The 7,260-nt window shown below is 33.3% G+C and overlaps 1 long non-coding RNA gene across 1 annotated transcript; it reads left to right on the top strand.

Moving 5' to 3' along the window:
* Positions 1 to 3,266, top strand: LOC110270093. The gene is made up of 3 exons (XR_002359152.1): positions 1 to 477; positions 573 to 647; positions 3,065 to 3,266. It is a non-coding gene; the product is annotated as an uncharacterized LOC110270093 (long non-coding RNA).

The raw sequence follows: 7,260 nt of genomic DNA, 5'->3' as shown, positions 1-7,260 counted from the left end.
ACGGGGGGACCTAAGGTGGCCATGGTCCCCCCCAAATTTTTTAAAAAAAAATAGTAAATAGTAATAATTAATAATATTAAATTTTTTTATATATAATATTAAAAAAAATATAAGTTACAAAATTTTATAAATTAAAATAACTAAAAACTGCACTATGTATTGGATATTTGAATTATTGTTGCTCTTGTTAACAAATAGTCCATTCTAATAATTAATAAAAATGGTTCTATTATACTAGCCCAAGCCCATACTATTAATTAAAGTAACCCTAGTACATTTTTCAAATATTTGTTTCAAACCATCAGAGGCATCAGCGCCACTTTTCTCTCTCTTTTAGTGGTTCCCAAACTTTTGGTCTTCTACTCTTCTCATTCTAATTTTCCTTCCATACTAAAACAAGACATATGAAGAAAAACCATTGAAGAGAAGTGAACAGCAAAATATTAACCATTGAATGCACAACAAAGATTCAAAGAGGTATATTTCAATTTTTTTTTAAGTTAATAACAATGTCAAGTATTATTTATATTATTTATTTAAAATAATTAATTTATTTTTTTTATAATGGACAGTGTTCAAAGATTGAAGTGAGGACAAAACTCAATAGAATTATTTTTTGGTGAGACTTGGAACAAAAAAATAATCAGGTAAATCAATAACTTTATTTTTGGTTATTATATATTTGTGTTTCTAAAATTATTTGTTATTACTCAATAGGTTTAATATTTTTTTTTAAGAAAATAATATATATGCAATTATTTTTGTTTTTTTTTTGTTAGATTGTTCAAGTTAAGTTAAAAATGTCAAAGATGAAAACAATTCACTCATTTTTCAAGAGAAAAGAGAGAATATATGATGAACAAAATTCAGCTTCAGATTCTTTGAGTAATGTTCAAAATATTATTGAACAACCTGTGACACAACTTGTTGAGCAAGATATTCAACCCCCTGCTTCCAAAATAACAAGGACTGAAATAGATCAAGTTAATATTGATACATTGATGCGTGATCCCGGAAAGCGTCCGCAAATTTGGAATTATCCTATCAATCAACAAGATGAAATCCGTAGAGCATACATAAAGTTTGGACCATATCAATTTATTATGGATGAGTACCCTCTTTCTGGTCTAGAAAGTCATCCTCGTCGTTTCAAAGCTCATTGGTTTAAGATTTTTTCTTGGCTAGAATATTCGCCAGAAGTGGATGCTGCAATTTGTCTTCCATGCTATTTATTTTCTACAAAATCAAGTCCATTCACATCAGGAGGATTTCGCAATTGAAAAAAAGTGAATAATGGAAAGGATTGTGCATTTTTATCTCATGTGGGTAAATCTCTTAATTCTCCTCATAATATTGCTGTTAAGTCTTGTAAAGATTTGCTTAATCAATTATGTCACATTGACAAAGTATTGGCTAAGCAAAGCTCACAACAAGTTTTAAGCAATAGATTGCGTCCTAAAGCCTCTATTGATACTGTCAGATGGTTAACATTTCAAGCTTGTGCTTTTAGGGGACGTGACGAGAGTCATGAGTCTCAGAATCGAGAAAATTTTCTTGAAATGTTAAAATTATTAGCTTCTTACAATAAAGAAGTGGATGCAGTTGTTTTGGATAATGCTCCTCAAAATGCAATATACACATCACCTTCTATTCAAAGGGAAATTCTACATGTTTTGCTAGAAAGGTGCAAAATGAAATTCGCAATGAGATTGGTAATGCAAAGTTTTGTTTGATTGTTGATGAAGCTAGAGATGAATCTAGAAGAGAACAAATGGCACTTGTTGTTAGATTTGTTGATAAGCATGGATTTGTCAAAGAAAGGCTAATAGATGTTGTTCATGTCAAAGATACTACTTCTGCTACTCTAAAACAAGAGATTTGCTCTGCATTATCTCATCACAATCGCAACATTCAAAATGTTTGAGGTCAAGGGTATGACGGAGCTAGTAATATGCGTGGAGAGTGGAAAGGGTTACAAGCTTTAATTATTCAAGAATGTCCTTATGCATATTATGTTCATTGCTTTCTCATCAATTACAGCTAGCTCTTGTTGCTGCGGCTAAAGAAGTTGTTGATGTTCATGCTTTTTTCCAAAGTTTGAGTAATATTATCAATGTTGTGTGCTCTTCTTGCAAACGCAATGATGAATTACGATCTGCTTATGCAACTGAAATTTCCCATTTAGTTGCAACTAATCAAATTGAAACAGGAAGGGGAGCAAATCAAATTGGCACATTAAAAAGATCAGGAGATACCAGGTGGAGCTCTCACTTCAACTCAATTTGTAGCCTTTTACGTATGTTTGGAGCAACAACTTCAGTTCTGGAAGATTTGGCTACTAATGGATCTACATATTCTCAACGTGGTGATGCTACTTATGCTCTTAAATCTTTATTATCATTTGATTTTGTTTTCATTTTGCATATGATGAAAGAAATCATGGGAATCACTGATAAATTTTGTCAAGTATTACAACAAAAATCTCAAGATATTTTGAATGTTATGCATCTGGTTTCTAGTACAAAATCATTGATTCAACAGTTAAGAGATAGTAGTTGGGGAGCACTTTTGGAGAAAGTTAGTTCTTTCTGCAATGATCATGCTATTCAGATACCTGATATGGGTGCTTCTTTTAGTGACATAATTCGGTCTCGTCGTAAAAAGGATGTTGTCACTGTTGAACACCACTATCGTGTTGACATTTTTACTAGCGTGATAGATTTTCAATTGAAAGAGCTAAATAGTAGATTTAGTGAGCAAGCAACCGAGCTCCTCATATTGAGTACATCTTTAGATCCTAAAGATGCTTTCAAGTTATTCAGTGTTTGCAACATATGCAATCTTGTAAAGAATTTCTATTCTTTAGATTTTTCTGAGCAAGAAAAGATTCAATTGGATTATGAGTTATAACATTATGAACTTGATGTGGTTAAAGCTCCAGATTTTCAGAATTTGTCTACTCTTGCTGAATTGTGTCAAAAATTGACAGAGACAGGAAAATCAAATATATATCCTTTAATTGATAGATTAATTCGTCTTGTTTTGACTCTTCCTGTGACAACAGCAACAACTGAACGGGCCTTTTCAGCTATGAAGATTATTAAAACAAGGCTTCGAAACAAGATGGAAGATGAATTTTTAGCAGATTGTATGATTGTATATATTGAAAAGGAAATTGCTTCAAAATTCACTTCAGAGATGATAATTGATGATTTTAGTTCCATGAAGCATCGTCGAGCAAGTTTAAAAATATCAAAATCTTAAAGTATGTCCCCCTCTTATGAAATTTCTGGTTCCGCCACTGCTCATATGTATAGATCCACCAGCTGAGTGATCTAGAGAAATTTGAGCTTTCTCTGTAAGCCCATAATAGAAGATGTCTAACTGCACCCATTCTGAAAACATTTTAGAGGGGCATTTTCTTAGCATCTCTCTGTAACTCTCCCAGGTATCATAAAGAGATTCATTATCTCCTTGTTTAAAGCCTTGGATGTCCAGCCTTAGCTATGTCATCCGTTTTGGAGGGAAGTATTGATTCAGGAATTTTTCTGACAGCTGTTTCCATGTCCTTATGCTAGCTTTAGGTTGGTTATTTAACCACCTCTTAGCTTGGTCTTTTACAGCGAATGGAAACAGTAATAATCTGTAGACATCCTGATCTACTTCCTTGTCATGTACTGTGTCAGCAATTTGTAAAAACTGTGCCAGAAACTCTGTAGGTTCTTCCTGTGGAAGACCAGAATACTGGCAACTTTGCTGCACCATGATAATGAGCTGAGGATTCAACTCAAAGCTACTGACTCCAATGGAGGGTATACAGATACTGCTCCCATATGAAGCAGTAGTGGGGTTAGCATATGACCCCAGAGTCCTTTTGGACTGTTCATTTCCACTTAGGTCTATGATGGAGAAAAGGGAATTGATGTGAATTGCAATAAAAATATATTTTTATTTTTATTTTTATTTTATAAAAAGAGAATGAATAAAAAAATGAAATAAAATAACTAGAAATTAAATATAGATTTCAAAAATTAAGAATAAAAAATTTAAAACTAAAATAATTACTTAATTAAGGAGATTTGAACAACTTTGGATATGATTTTTGAAAAAGATTTTAAATTTTGAAATAGAAATCTGAATTTTAAAAGCAATTTTCGAAAATTCACTTTAAAATAGAGAGAAAAGATATATTTTTTTATTTTTGAATTTTATGATGAAAGAGAAAAATACACAAAAGACACACAACTTAAAATTTTTAGATCTAATGTTCCTTATTTTCGAAAATTTTGGAGGGAAACACCAAGGAACACCAAACTTAAAAATTTTAAGATCAAAACACAAGGAAGACTCAAGAACACTTTAAAGACTCACAAGAACAACAGGAACATGAAGATAGAACACCAAACTTAAAATTTTTAGAAAACCAAAATAAAATTTTCGAAAACTAAAGAAAAATCAACAAGAAAACACCAAACTTAAAGTTTGGCACAAGATTTATTCAAAGAAAAATTATTTTTGAAAAAGTTTTAAAAAGAAGATAGCCAATTACCAAGAACACAAGCACAACGCTCTAGCCAATTGAGCTATAAATTTAACGTGTTTTAATAAGGTATTTAATAAATAGAGATTTTTTTTTGAAAATTGATATTTAGAAAAAGCACAAGAAAAACAAGAAAAGACACAGAACAAGAAAAACTAAAGATCAAACAAGGAAAATAAACAAGAATAATTTGAAGATTAAGAAAGAACAATGAACACAAATTCGAAAATTAAAAGAAAATAAAAACATGCAATTGACACCAAACTTAAAATTGCGGCATGACCCATCACCACCTCCTACATCATGAGTCTCAGCATACCATTCTATTACATGTTACATTGCGGCATTAGCTTCGAATACACGTTAAACATTATCTGCCCATGGTTATCACCTTAGACCCAAAATTCCTTGTTTCAAAATCCTCTATTCAATAGCGTTGACAGAAATTCGTATCCGACATTTCCAATCTCATTAGAACCAACTGTATCCGTATTCATTAACACGAAATTCTTTAGTGCATCGAGAGAATCTAGACGCCACATGCGTAGTTGGTGCACGAATTGTAAATCACACTTTTCACAACTCGTACCACTAACCAGCAAGTGCACTGGGTCGTCCAAGTAATACCTTACGTGAGTAAGGGTCGAATCCCACGGAGATTGTTGGCTTGAAGCAATCTATGGTTATCTTGTAACTCTTAGTCAGGATATCAATTATAATTATCAGTTTGGATTGCAAAAAATAAAAGAGTATGAATTAAATACTTGTTGTGCAGTAATGGAGAATATGTTGGAGTTTTGGAGATGCTTTGTCTTCTGAATCTCTGCTTTCCCCCTGTCTTCTTTTTCACGCACGCAAGGTTCCTCCTATGGTAAGCTGTGTGTTGGTGGATCACCATTGTCAATGGTTACCATCCGTCCTATCAGTGAAAATGGTCCATGTGCGCTGTCACCGCATGGCTAATCATCTGTCGGTTCTCACTCATGCTGGAATAGGATCCATTGATCCTTTTGCGTCTGTCACTACGCCCAACCCTTGTGAGTTTGAAGCTCGTCACAGTCATTCAATCCCTGAATCCTACTCGAAATACCACAGACAAGGTTTAGACTTTCCGGATTCTCAAGAATGCTGTCAATAGATTCTAGCTTATACCACGAAGATTCTGATTAAGGAATCCAAGAGATACTCATTCAATCGAAGATAGAACGGAGGTGGTTGTCAGGCACACGTTCATAGGTTAAGAATGGTGATGAGTGTCACGGGTCATCACATCCATCATATTGAAGTGCGAATGAACATCTTAGATAGAAACAAGCGTGTTTGAATAGAAAACAGAAATAATTGCATTAATTCATCGGGACACAGCAGAGCTCCTCACCCCCAACAATGGAGTTTAGAGACTCATGCCGTCAAAGAGTACAAAGTTCAAATCTAAAAATGTCATGAGATCCAGAATAAATCTCTAAAAGTTATTTAAATACTCAACTAGTAACCTAGGTTTACAGAAAACGAATAAACTAAGATAGATGGTGCAGAAATCCACTTATGGGGCCCACTTGGTGTGTGTTGGGCCTGAGACTTAAGCTTTACACGTGCCTAGACTGTTTCCAGAGTTGAACGCCAGGTTGTAACTTGTTTCTGGCGTTCAACTCCAACTTGTAACTTGTTTCTGGCATTTAACGCCAGAATACAACATGGAACTGGCGTTGAATGCCAGTTTACGTCGTCTATCCTTGAGTAAAGTATGGACCGCCAGAATGCAACATGGAACTGGCGTTGAATGCCAGTTTACGTCGTCTATCCTTGAGTAAAGTATGGACTATTATATATTGTTGGAAAGCCCTGGATGTATACTTTCCAACGGAATTGAGAGCGTGCCAATTAGACTTCTGTAGCTCCAAAAAATCCATTCCGAGTGCAGGGAGGTCAGAATCCAACAGCATCAGCAGTCCTTTTTCAGCCTGAATCAGATTTTTGCTCAGCTCCCTCAATTTCAGCCAGAAAATATCTGAAATTATAGAAAAACACACAAACTCATAGTAAAGTCCAGAAATATGAATTTTGCCTAGAAACTAATGAAAGTATACTAAAAACTAACTAAAATATACTAAAAACTACATGAAATTAACCCCAAAAAGCGTATAAAGTATCCGCTCATCAATAGTATTATCATAGAAGAATTGCACTCAAATATCACTCCATCCTCACCATGTGTTGAGTTATGGTACTTGTAAGTCCTTATATAGGTGAAATATCTTGTAAGTAACTTTCTAGGATGCAAAGAATTTGAATTTATTTTGCACACATCTTGAATGTACTACATCCAAAAAGAGTGTCTTAAGATCTTGGATGCTCAGTACACAAGATATGGACAAATTTAAAAAAAAAAAAAAAACTTGATTTTGGGGTTTAAATTTTTTCTATTTTTGTGATGATGATGAAGATTGTTTTTTGGTTGGTTATAGCTATAACTCTTAAGCTTTGTGCAAATCTTAATCATTTCTCACCATCTTTATATACAATTTAGGAAGAGGAAGGGATTCATTATTATAAGGAATAATTAATTTCATTAGGTTCCCTTATTGGCCTACAGTTGTACATTATTTTTCTTATTTCCCTTAATATATAAATAAGAAAAAACCATCATCACTCCGTTATGAATTTTAATTTGTGTGGCAAAATAAAAGTTTATAATTAGAAAGAAAATTAGAGATTCAATT

The sequence above is a fragment of the Arachis ipaensis genome, chromosome B03 (genome assembly GCF_000816755.2).
Source record: "Arachis ipaensis cultivar K30076 chromosome B03, Araip1.1, whole genome shotgun sequence".
Lineage (NCBI taxonomy): Eukaryota > Viridiplantae > Streptophyta > Magnoliopsida > Fabales > Fabaceae > Arachis > Arachis ipaensis.
This window is presented reverse-complemented; position numbering and strand designations above follow the sequence as displayed.